General features: G+C 39.3%; 1 long non-coding RNA gene across 1 annotated transcript in view; it reads right to left on the bottom strand.

Moving 5' to 3' along the window:
* LOC130579230 (uncharacterized) overlaps window positions 1–13,235 on the bottom strand; it is a 13,588-nt gene extending 353 nt beyond the window's left edge. Inside the window, exons 1-2 of the long non-coding RNA XR_008965964.1 lie at window positions 13,147–13,235; window positions 2,794–2,972 (exon numbers count right to left, since the gene is read on the bottom strand). This is a non-coding gene — a long non-coding RNA (uncharacterized LOC130579230). The remainder of the gene's footprint in view (window positions 1–2,793; window positions 2,973–13,146) is intronic.
* Between the last annotated feature and the right edge of the window lie 440 nt (window positions 13,236–13,675).

The following is a 13,675-nucleotide window of genomic DNA, read 5'->3' as shown; positions in this document are numbered from 1 at the left end:
AAAGAAAGAACACCTGAATTCTCTGAGTGATTTTTCATGCAATGCTGATTAAGGATGTATTGGGGTTGCATGGCAAGGTTTTGGAAGCAGGAGAGGCTACAGGGGTGGCTTCTGTGAGAARCTGCCAGAAGCTTCCCCCTGTCTAAAAGAGACAATGCCAGCTGGCTCCAGCAYAGACCCTCTCCTGCCCATTAGCAGCAATGCCAGTGGCCTCTGGGATAATACAGTTAAGAGGGGGGAAAAAMCCCCATGCAACAGCAGCTAGGAGGGGAATCAGCCAGGGCCACCCTCCCCAAAGTCCCCAGGAGCTGTCTGGAGCTCTCTTGCAGTCCAAGGTATTCAACGTGGGGGCTTATCACAACAGTTTGCCACAAGGAATATGCAGAGCGAGGTTCCCATGGTAGTTAACTCACACTGAAGAACAATTTTGAAAATCCACAGTTTAATTGGCATAAATAGAGTTTTCTCCAATATTTTCTCTATTTTCTGTTTCACGTGAAAGGCAGCAGTAAAATTATTTCACAGCAGATTTTTTTTTTAGGCTATGCTTAGGTCCTTGGAGAACAGTTGAATCGTGTGTAAGATCCATGCAGCAAGGATAACAGTTTTGAGATAGAATTCGAAAGAATTTTGATTGTTATTTCTTTTTCAGGCTCCTCTGACTATTTTCAAATTAAATTAAAATTTAATTTCAAATATTTTCAAATTAAGTTCCTCYTCAGAAATACTCCTCCAGCTTAGCTTTTTAGAAAATCCTTGTATGTGACAAATCTGAAGCAAACTGGCAAGAATAATTCTTTAGTTTCCATCTGCAGCAATGCCATTCCATATATTATGAATGTAAGACACACAAGTGTTTATAGGAAAGACTTCAATTGTTTCAATGGATTGGGTCTTTTTATCTTGTGCATTTCTAAACACATCAAGCACGGCTACACGTTTCTTTTTCTCTTCTCACTCCCTGAAGGAATCATCTAACAAACTGGGGYCCAAATGGAAAGAGTAGAGATGCAGCTCAGGGTGTGATTTCATGGTCAGCTTCATCTAGCTGAACTCTGAAATACTACTGCAAGGGACAAATCTTCCTTTCCCCCAGCTCACCTGCCTGTCCTCCACGCTTTGTGTCAGCACATGGATTTGCATCCTCAGCAGTCAGCCAGATCCGGTCCCCAGTGCAGCTGCACAGATGGATGAGTGCTGCTGCTGACACAACACAAGGACAGGGGACAGGCACCCTTTCACCACCTTTTGGGAGCTTAGAAATAGATTAGCCATGGCTGATGCAAAACTACACCCAAGTATCACTTCTTTTTGGTGAAGAAAGGAAACAACAGATTGCCATCCCATTCACTGCACAACAACAAATCAGATTACTGATAAATAGTAAGGATTTGGAATTTCTGCCTTTATGATACTATGGTCACTGATAATACAAATGGAAAAAGATATGTCAGACAAATGTTTGCTTCAAGAGATCGGACAATAAATGCAAATTAAACCAAATTAAATGAAATTATAAGAGAAATTTTACAGACAGGGAACTGTGAGGCTTGAAGATCAGTTTTTCATTACTTTCATCTTCATCTCAGAAAATACTACTTACAAAACTATACTGAATATTGGTGTCATGCAAATTAGCATTACATGAAAAGCTGGCTTAGGAGGCAGATCTCAATCAAATGGAATGGAAAAGGCAATACACTAGTGGCTTCAGCAGAATTTGGAGGAAGCCTTTAACATTTTTATCCATTCTCCCACTGTCTGCTGAACACACAAAAAGATGGCAGAAAAATTTCAAGAGCTTTAAAAAGACAAGTCTAGGAGACCACCGAATGAGTAGTGCAAAGTTAACTTTTTCTTGGAAACAGGTATTCTCACTGTTGAGAAAAAAGAGCAATTTCACATCAGAAGAATTAAATAATAGGGGGGGAAAGGGACAGTTTCCTCTACAGCAGTTAGCACTGGCCATTATCAGTGCCAAGATTCCAGATTAGCTAGACCACCATTCTGATCCTGAAAGACTTCTATCCAGATCACTGCCCTTCACCTCATCAGTGATCCCGTGTCTCAAACCGTGACTCTGCAAGGCAGCAGGATACAGACATGGGTGCTCTGTTCTGCACTAGGATATACAACTGCACTTCCCACGGCCATCACAAGRAGCTGTACGGGTACCTATTGCCAGGAAGGGTGGGGTGAGAGCACTTGGAATGCAGCTACTGAAAGTTCAAGTCAACAGGTTTGGAAACTTGGCAAAGGCAACACAGACAAATAACTCAAGGTTTGCAGGGCACCTCTGTGACTGGTATAAATCAGAGGAGTACTACTGAGTTCAAGGGAACCTGCCAATGCACGACAGACGAGCACCCACTCCTTTGCTATGCTCCTCTGAATCCTGGTATCTGAACTGCTTGGATCTCATCCAGTTTTCTAGTGTTTCCTCCAGGCCAAGAAGAGAACCACGCAAAACGTTCTGCCATTCTCAACACGGTGAAAAATGAAATCACATTTGACCATGAAAGTTGATCCTCCATTTTTTGCACCAGCAAAGAGACAGAGGAGATGTAAAAAAATAATAAGGAACTTCCTGTCCTTCTTTCAAATCCCCACCCTATAAGTGCTTTCCKGCTGCTGACAGAAATGAAAGTCAGCCTGGATGAATCCAGCAGAGATACCCAGAGGCACCAGAGCAGTGCTGGGCCCCTCCCAACGCCACACCACAGTTCAAAGCCTTGAAAGGCTGCAGATCTCCCACCGTGCTGCAGTTCAGCTCCCACCCAAAGAGCCACATACCTTGCAGCAGTCTACTCTCTTTGCAGCATTATCTCCTCTATTGCAGGAGGTCTCCTGTACCTTCTGCCAGCACAGTCACATGTTGCTCTCATGGTGCTCAAATGCTGAGCAGCATCTCTGCTCCTCCTGCACATTTTACCTCCAGCCRCAGGTCAGTGCCAGCCAAAGATCTTTGTTTGCTGAGTAAGTAAGAAATAAGGATGTAAAATACAAATGAAAYGAATCAAAAACAAATCAAACCTTTTCAAAAGTTAAAGGGATTCATACAAGTTGAAGTTTATTTCTTAGCACAATAAGAACTCAGCTACTTGGACTGYTGATTTAGCCAATAGCTTGGCTACAGAAAAAGATGGCTCCTAGTTGCAAGACCTGGCTTAATTAATACCAACTTCCAAAACAACTGAAATTGTCAAGCATCTGGCTCAGCCTGTTACAGAAASTCAGGCAGGACCTGAACTTTGGCTAGAGATTTGAATTTTACTGTATTTTAAATCTGATAGTGAGAGGGTTCGAACAGCAAGTTCCTCTGATATATCTTCAGTAAAACAAACACAGTTCTCTAACCCTATCATTTTCCCAAGATGCTGCTGTGTTGTGGACTGAAGGGCTGGGAAGAGAAAGGAGTGGAGGAGGGAGAAAAAAGTTCCTCATTCCTCCCTATTGCCCTTCCTGTTTTCATGTCTGTTTATTCAGAGGATTGTCTTTCCACAAGCAAACAACTAGAGACAAGCTCACTCCAAATGTATGTTCTCTCGTGTTTCAAGCACTTGCTCTCTGTTCTCGCTGAATGTTTAGTTACAGCATGAAAAATGGATATGTGGAATGAAGACATTTCCCCTTTGACTAGCACATTTGCCGAAGGTATGTCAAGGATCTGAGGCAAGGGGTATGGGCAAGCTTTCAAGAAAGTTTTCCCCCCTCTTCTCCTTTGCTTGCTTATTGGAAGAGCAATAAATATCAAGCAGACAGACCCTTCTCACAGTTACAAAGCCTACCTGTAACTGAGCTGGATAATTAGCAGCCTTGAAGATGATATATGACTTTCATTACCCTTTGGGACTGGAGACTAAATGAGGACAGAGCTAATTGCCGTGCAAAGCAGTTTGGCATGAATGAGAAAAATGCAGGCGCTGTCTCCTGCCAAAAAAGGGCCCTATTGCTGCTCTGATCTCATGGCTGGTTTTTGCCGCAGGAGTTCACTTGGTGTCCATAAATCATGGTCTGCTTACAGCTGAAACTGCACTGAGTCATCAACATGCAATAAGCTGAGTGACAGATTCCAGCCTGACTACATTAGAACTTCAGACTTAGTCCTCCCCCCCACACTACCCGTACTTAACAGAAAATTAAACCCAGACTACACAGACATGAAGGCTGTGAGAAATACAAGGCTTGTTTACTTGACAATAGTTTTTTAAGACTGATGTTTCCAGGAAATAACATCGTGCATTTTGAAAGGGAGAGGGCCACAAGTACTGAATTTATAAAGTGACCCACTGCTATAGTACTTGGTTTGTCCTTCCTCATGTAATAGCTGATTAAAATGTATTGCCCTCCTTTAATGATCTAAAGTGGCACTTTGTCATCTTAGTTCTTATGGAGATAGATTTAGTCAGCTAACTGAGAAAATATTTTGCTGCTCTTTAAAATTAGGCCAGAAGAACTTGAAATTTGATTGCAAACCTGCTTCCAAAGTGACCTGGGGCATATTAACATCCATATCGTACCCTTAAGAAGTGTGGGCTTCTGGGGAATCTAACCCATCAGTGCAAAAGAGAGTCCTTGAAGAATCTCTTTTGTCTCCCCATTCYGTTTTACAGAAGATCTTTTGCTTTTCCCTAAAGGTACCTTAGGTCTATTTTTTTTTTAATGGAAGAGATTGTGCTGAATTTGCAATATGGTATCCTGTCAGATCCTAATCAATTAGCCCACATCAGCTGAGTATAAGGCAGATACCAATTTAACTCACAGAGCTAAGCCTTCTGATTTTCTCTAAGGGCAGTCACATAACTCATTCTTTGTAGTGCCAAATTATATTTGACATTTAATTTAAAACTCAAGGTACCATAATGCAAAATCTCACTAAAAATAATGGTGATAAAGCAGAGGAACATTTCATTTGACAGTGAGGATTTTTTCAGCTTATTTATGCACCCAAACTTTTCCCCCTCACCCACCTTTCAAAGCCCCAAACTCAGGAGGCAATCACTTTGAGGTGATTTTAGCATCTACAGGTGCTTGCATACAGCAAAGGGGCACTTAAAGGTGAAGCAAACAAGGTGATTGCTGAGCACCTTTTGGTGGGTGAGCTCTGYCCTCCTCTCCCTGATGACACATAAGCTTGACTTTTCATGCTGCTGTAGATAGTGGAAAGAAATATTTCCACAGAGTGGCTGGGCTAACTGGGCACACTGGTTGTGTGWGGACAGGGGAAGGGGGAGTCAGCCTGAAAAGGCTGAGTTTTCTATGTTTAGAAGACCCAACAAGAGAGAGGAAGAAAAAAATGTTTAATGGCTTCATTCACCATTCTCTGCCATGCCGTAACTCTATTCACAGTGACCTGGCACAATGGAAGTCTGGCGGTTCATGAAGCATGTCTAGACYCTGACAATGCTGGTTCAGGCACAAACGGTAATAAAAACCCCAAGTTCTCCTCCTTTCTTGAAAAGCACAACACACTGTGAATTGGTGGGGAGTTCTAGCCATGGGCTCACTTAGCAATTCCAGCWACAGTCAAACTCTAATAAAAGGCAYTGCTGGGAAAAATTGCAYRGCCAYCTCTGTCAAGGTGAGSGGYTTGTAGGGACTATCTGTTGGTAGTGTGCAAAATGCTAAGCAGCCAGACATTTGCCTGGCTAATCCAGAGCAGCTCTACAGGAAGAGAAAGTAATGGATAACAGCAGGCTCTGCATTGTTGAGACAATACCATATAGCAATAAACTAAGGATACTGGTAGCACAATCCTCCCGAGAGCGACTCAACTTTTGTCCTGTCAAGAAACAGCTACTGCTTTGCAATAAAAAGAAGCAAATGTCTAATGYTCTCATCCTTTATGCGCCAGATTAGCTCTTGGGGAAAAAAATCATCACTGGTCACAACATGCTTCTCAGCCTAAGATGGATGACTCAAATTCGGGGATGTTAGGTCTTTCTGTGGATTTCAATCCCTGATTAAGATGAAAACAGTTCAGGGCTAAACTTTGGTATTTTTAGAGTGAATGTAGGCCTCAGGTAAAGCATTCTTGCTCTATTCCACATTTGCATGTAGGTGCACGCATATGCTAGTGGGAGTCAAGCTCAAAACCTTACCCATGTGAATGGATCCMTGTCTTTTAGTACTTGCTATGTGCTCCACATTTATGTTCTAGAATACACAAGGTATTATCTGGAGTATAAAATATGGACAGGAAATAAAGTTGCTATGTACCTGAGTGAGAGAGTGCATTATCAGCATACTTGGAAATGAAACAAACTGTATTTGATGTTGATATGGAGTGGCTGTGTGGCAGGTTTAAATTAGTGAAACAATTGTGAGGGCATAACAGYGCTGTAGACGGTAATTCCACCATTKTGGAATAAAAAACACAAACCCAAAACTTCTGGAAAAGCAATTCTTCAGCATTGTATAACATAGAGAGATCCATTCTATAGCATGTGTCCTGTAATTCAGCTCTTCCAGACTTCCTGAGCTGCGACTGTATAAAGACATCATTTTCAATAGCAAGGACTTTGTATTTTAATTGTAAAGACAGGAGTACCTTTCACAAGTCTAGAGAACTGCTTTCTTAATCTAATTATACTTCAGCTTTTATAACATACTGTGGAGTTCCACAGTGTATTAATGTTTTATGTGGAAAAATACTTCCATTGGTTTAAGCACTATTAACAATTTTAAGAAATAGAGATTAAGCATTCCCTATTATTTTTCATAAAATTTCAGATTGTATCATCAGGAATTATGCAGATTGCACACCTCSATCTCTACTCTCATTTTACTTAGCCTCTCCTCATCTGGAAATCTTTCCAGAAATTGGCTCACTGCTTTTACCTTTTCTAAATCCTTTACATAGGGTATTTTGAGTCCAGGGCAAAGTATGATTTTCAAGATGCTAATCTGTTACAGTTTCATATCATCCACCTCATACTCAGCACTGCCCCAGAAATTTTTATGATTGTCAATTTGTGTAGGTACACTTATAACTCCTCATCAATTTAAGAGCAGCATTTTGGCACACAGTGATGTAAAGAAGACTCAGAAAACAGCTTGTTTACTCCTCATTTCAAATAATCCCAGAAAAATGGATTAGAGTTATTTTCAATCCCTTATGACATGGTATTTTATAATTAATTGCACAAACACATTTGTCACCATCTTAATCATAGTTTACAATGATTTCAACAAGCTCTATTCTGTTCCAGTTTAAATTCCCTCAAATTCTTCCAAGCTCCATTGTGGAGCAACTCTCCACATAATTTAAACTTGTGTTTAACCACAGTTCCAGGTCCTCATCATATTTGTATTGAGGAGCATTTTCCCAAAGCACAAACAGCAATAGCCTCAAACAATTTGAATTTCCTGGCCACTGTCTGTCCATCCAATCCGAGGAGCTGTAATATCTTACATTTCCTCATCACTGACCAAAGTATTTCTGAAATTCCAAGTTAATTAGTGCAACATTCCAACTACTGTAAGAAGCTAAACCCTGGTTTTCCAATGGGATGAGCAGGGGTTGCTRCTGTTCCATATACAATAAAAATAAATTCCCTAGACAACAACCAGTAAAGCCTAGATGGCCAGATAACAAAAGATGAAAAACACAGSACTTCTTTTTCTCACATTGTAGTTAGTTAAGGAAAGAAAGGCTGACAGAGAACAAATATTTTGCCCAAGATTGCCAAAACTAGGTGAAACAAGGACAAAAATTTAATCCAGATTTCTTTAGACTCATTATGGATCCTGTATCCCATGATCATTTTGCTCAGTAAATAAATGGTAATCACAGCCTGACCAGCAGCCTACTGAATTCAACAGGAAGAGCTGAGGACATGCACAGCAAACTAGATTTCTTAGTTTTTAAGGCATCTCTAATTCATTAGCCATGAATAATATAATATTCACAGAGGCCCATCTGGTGTTCAGTTTTGTCTATAAGTGYTTTGCATTGTTGGTCTGATAACACCAACTAAAACCTGTAAAGTGACGTACAGGTCTTTGGAAATAGTAGTGGGATCAAAAGAAATAAATTGAGTAAAGGAGAAAAAAATAAGCTTACTTTAGTTTGTAAAGAATAAAATTGATGYCTTTTCAGCTTACACATAAGTTCCACACCATTGCTTTTTAAAATCAGCGGAAAATAATCTAAAATCAAATTGATTTTGGCTTTTACATTCAGATGCACTTCAACCTCTCACTTGCTGGCCTATACAAGTAATGTCTTCAGCCAGCCTGTGTTTAGAATGGGTTGAACATCAGTTTGTATGTTCACATGCTTATTGGAATTTTCTCATTTCCATTTCACCTAGAGCCAATCACAATCAGATTAACTTGCTGGGAAATATGTCAAGAGGCTGATTTAATGGGTGTTTTAGCAAAGAAATGGTTCCTCATATAGTGAAACACTTTTTTGCCTATAACACRTTGTCTATTGCCCATTTTGTGTCAATAAATGGGAAGATGGATAATCAGAACTGTTCATATTTATTCTGAAGAGCTCTCTTCTCCATCACATGTAGATTCATAATCAATCATGACAGAACTGCAAAATCACATGAAAATATTTCCTAGTCTACATCTGCTCCTTTCTACTAGCAAAATCTGGAGTATCTGCAGCCTTCCATGTATGGAATGGTAGGGTAGGTTTCTGAAATGGACACTCTCCTGCTCACCTGCTGCCATCCAACTGTGGATCATTTGGATTGGATAACTGCTATCTGAACTGACATGCAGTCATCCAGTCTGAGAGCAAGTATGCGAAACGATGCAACATAACACGCTATCAAGGCTGTAATAGGACATAGAACACCTGCCATTGACTTGGACAGAAAGGAGAAAATGCTCTCAATTGCTTTGTTTTCAACATTCTCTTCCCCATACTCCTCACACGTCCATTTTTACTTAATTTGTCACTGATGCTTTAAGGAGAGAGAAATGGCATGGATGGAGAACAAGAAAATGTGAAGCAGATGCCCAAGTTCTATTACTGACTCTGTTGGCGACTGGATAAGCTGTTTTTAGCAGTATCAAGTTCATTGATTTAGATGGCTTAGTTTTAGGTTTCCAGACTGAGAAGATACACACTGCCTGCTTTCCACTGTGAGTCAGTACTTCAACGCTCATCATCTTCAAAAAAAGAGTTAGAATGAGTCTGCAATTAAGGTGGTAAATGCTCTGCATCTAAAAACTCAACACTTACAATTAAATGATATCAGGAAAATACTGACTCAAGCTCACAGTAATTCAATTTACTTGCCTCTGAACGAGAAATTAAAAATGTATCACGAAGAGAGATATTGTGGGTTCAATCAATGCTTTAAAGGCCTCTGCAAATCTCAAATAAGAAGTAAAAAATCCGTGTGCAAATATTACATTGCAAAGATGATGAATGGGAATGGAGTGRGAGGTTATATAACCTGATAATATAAAGGATCTGAAAGAGCTTAAACTATTTAACTATTCAGCAGTGAAAAGAAGTCAAGAAGGATCACTGCAGACAAGAACTGGAAAGACAATATAGAAGCTGACTTGTGCAGGCTGACATTCCGCTTCAAAGAGTATTAGTGCTAGAGAGTGGTTACAAAACTCCAAGTCTTTAAAAACAAGTCTGATTTAATAAATATTTACTAAATTGTTTAAGAATTTCCTGGCATCAAGCTATAAATATTAAATTGTAATGTAAATGTTAAAAGAATGATGTTTTTTCAAATAATCAATTTAAGATTATAAGAATTTTTGGATTAAACATAAAAAATAATAATAAAAAAATCCCTGAAAGTCAAACAAAAACAGTGATGGTTAAATTCCAAAAGAACAATCCACTCAGAGTTGCTTTCATGTGCCAAAAACTATTATTTATATTGTTTATGCACTTTCATCATGACAGCCCTAACACTGAGCAGAGCAGATAGAGTCTAACAGTTACCACATTAGAGAAAAAAAGCTCTCAAAAGGTAAATAAAATGAAGTGAGGCTATRTTTTTGGATCCTGGGAGACATAAGGCCATTCTGATATTCTGCTTATATCGATTATTTTATATTGTTTAATGAATTTTTGTACTCTATCTACAAAATAAAAGTTGGCTCAATGACTAGAGCCTGCACTTAAAGGAACCACTCTATTAAAACTGGTTTTGTTTGTGCCTGGAGAATCAGAACAATTCCAGACAGTTTGTTTCATATTTCACTTGAAAGCTCCTGTTCCATTAGTATGACATTGTTTCTGAGACAAAGCTTAACCATAGTGTCTTTCCCCTTTAAAAGGTAATGACACCATCTAAGCAAAAATAACAGTGGGGAAAAAAAAAGACCCCCATTATAGCAAACTGTGGTATTAATGAAATTCTGTTTGTATTAAAATTTTCTTTCAACCCCGGTCTTCCTGTTCAGTGGGATAGTGTCAACCTGTCAAACTTTTAATCAAGAGCAGTTCATTGATGCTTCCATTATGTCAAAAAGCCTCACCTAGGTGACTTCAAGGGGAGACAGCAGGTCTGACTTTCTCAGCATCCAAGGCTATGAATTTTTMATTTCTCACCCCCCAATTTTTAATTTCTAGTATGTGTATGTGGATAGACACAATGTCTTTTTTTATTGTATCAAATCTATGGTGTACATTTCAATCAAGTTATAAGGTCAAGAGAAGAAAGGTAAATACTTGAAGAAATAATTTCCTAATTTTTAGATTGAAAAGAAGAGGCTAGTTAGAGGACTGAAATCTGTGCATTCAGAAGGTCTTTTAAATGACAGCTACTCCAGCCAAAATTTCATGAGACCGTATCATTATTCACAATTTAGAATCTCCCTAGAAATTATTTCACTGAGGTGTTCCATTTGCAGAGATGCTGATAATAATGATATCATTTAGCCTACTAATGAATTCTTCCTTTATTGCATAGAAGTCAAATTTGGGGCCAGATCCTGACCTCCTGCAGTAGCTGCTATCCATGAGCAAGACTGGAATGGACTAAAAGTCAGTTTAATGAAGTACCTGTACCTCATGCTGTGTTGGCAGAATGCTTGATGTGGAAAATAAAARTAAACTCCCCCATGGCAGCTCTACAATGCCTTCCTCTGCAGCTTATCTCTTACTAAACTGTTACAAGTGAAGTTATAAGGGAACTGTGACTAGGAAAGGCTGTGTCTCCCTGATTCCAGGGAACCAAAATGATTGTAGTTAGAAGGTGACTGAGAACAGCCTTAAGACAATTCTGATTTCCATCTCAGTATCAGCGTGGTACACTGTTGACCCCATGTGATAGGCAGGAAGTTTTTTTTCTGTGTGCTGCAGATAAAAGACAAGTCCCAAGGAAATGCACAGTGCCCCTACGACCTCTATTTAGTCCTGGAAAAACTGACAGAATTTCTATGCTAGACCTTCTGATTTGATGGTTTCTACCATACTCATGAACAAACCCATCTTTTTGCGTTCACCGTAATACCCCTTATTTATCAATTAGATGTACAACRAGATGAGTTTTGATTGAAAATACTTTGTTGTTTCATGATCAGGAAGTGAAGTCAGGGAGAATTATGATAACCTGAAGATATGGTTAAAGGAGCTCCAGATCTTGGGTTTTTTAATAAGTTTGCAAAGGCATATTAATGGGGAGTGTACTACATAATCCATCTCAATTATTTACTCTTCACTCTTCTGCCAAACGAAAGATTCTCATCCAAACAGTTTGGTGGTTTTGTTGTGTTTTTTTAAACGTATCATGTATAATTAGAAGATGACTATATGAGTCATTTATAAAGCCAAACAAGAAGACCAGAACTCTCATAATGTGAAATGACCAGCTAATTACAGGACTGGTTTAAATTATGTTCCTAGGTATTACTTGTTCTTTCCAAAATGGGCTGGATATCTGTACTATTAATTCAGCCCCAAAGACCAATTTCATTCTTGCAAACATATTGCACATTTAAAATGCAGCAAGGTTTAAATCATCCAAGCTTATTGTTTTAACTTCCAGCATTTCATTATTCTCCTTAATGGTTTGCACATTGTTTTACACAAGTACAATATAATTTTATTGCATGATGTAAAAAAAAAACAAAMCAAAAAACCCAAACCCATGTACCATTTGCTTCCAAAAAAAAAGATGAGAAGTGATGGGACAGGAGACCTAAAATACAATGATGTTTTGCCTATAGACAGGAAAAGCTGAAGGTTGTTCAACATATGCTTAATTGAGAAGATACATACAGAGTATAAGCAACATATATACATTTGAAATCATTTGCCTCTCAAGATTGGATTGGCAGGAATATAAAGAAACTGAGCCAGCCCAATTTTTCTTTCATTGTAGTCAACTGGAACACTGACAGCTTTGGCTGGGCCAAGAGAAGGCACTAATTTAGGCCCTGTAGCTACTACTTGGAGCAGGTTTTGTAGCTGGGGATGACAGCTTTGAGAGACCCATCTTGGGGGGTAAAGTACTAAATGTGCCAGGTGGTTCCTCAAAACATGGAGGAACTGAAGGTAGAGCCTGCAGTCTCAGACTCAGCTTCCTTATTCCCCTGGGGAATCTCAGGGGCAGCATCTGGGGGTCAAGAAYCACATCACAGTGCCTTATTTCATGATCTCTAGGACTGCAGGTGCCACTGGTTAGAGGAATGGAAATAAAAAGTCACAGTCTTTGTGGAGAGGAAAGCACTCTGATGGATTGACCCTGAAAAGTGCAGATACTTGCCTTTAGCATTAGGAGATCTATGARGAATTAAAAGAATATATTTCTAATTGTTCTTTTGTGCAATACATAAATTGCTTTTTCACAAAACTATTTTTATCAAATACTTCCACAAAGCATATCCAGTGAAGAACTGTAACTGCAAAGCTGTTTAAGGATCGGTGCTTCCCAAGTGCCCTCAATTGCTCCTGTTCTACTTGCCTTGACCTGTTGCATCATGTTATGAGATATCAAACTGCCATCATGTTCCATTTTAGAGCTGATTACACTTCATTGGTGGGCAAAGTTGCTGCTTGCTGAGGGTTTSTGAGGTTTGATTAATTTGTGCTTATGAAGTGCTTTGAAATTCTTGCACGAATGATGTTACAGAAACACAGAATATTGCTGCTGTTATACAGGCAGGTACATGATTAAAGATTTGATGTTGCAAGGTGTGGCTGGGCCTTACCTTCTCTTTGGGAAAACATTCTGGTTTCCTYTGAATTCCCTCTGGCAAGCTAATACAGTTCCAACTTCCAACCATACCAAACCAAAACAYTTCAATTGTCCTAGGGTAGGGAAAAATAATAAAAAAAAAGATTAGATGAAGGGTATTTCTGAGAACTCATTGCCTGTCTAGGATATTGCACCTCTAGGTGGTCTGATAAACTTCAAGGGCACCTTCGTGATTAGGTTTATTCTCAGACTAACAGCATTCTCTTCAACATTTTTTTAATCAACTAGAACTCTTTTAATTGCTTTCTCCTCTAGGTATTTTACAGACACCTRACTGCCTGTTAAAGCATCTTCTTTAAGTGTCCTTATCTGTGATATCCTCTCCTTGGGTGGAGAGACCTACCTATCCTCCTCCCTGATCTCTGCTGCCCAAAGGGAGCTGTTACACGTTGTATCCCTTTCCATAATTTCTGACTCTGAACCCGACAGCTCCCATCTGCTCTGGGAAATGCAGCTCCCCACAGGTGATTCATTCTCGGCCA

This window comes from Malurus melanocephalus, unplaced genomic scaffold (genome assembly GCF_030028575.1).
Source record: "Malurus melanocephalus ecotype Western Australia unplaced genomic scaffold, MMel_1.1 scaffold_261, whole genome shotgun sequence".
In the NCBI taxonomy this organism is placed as follows: Eukaryota; Metazoa; Chordata; class Aves; order Passeriformes; family Maluridae; genus Malurus; species Malurus melanocephalus.
Note: the sequence above shows the minus strand (reverse complement) of the source record. Positions and strands in the feature narration are given on the sequence as shown.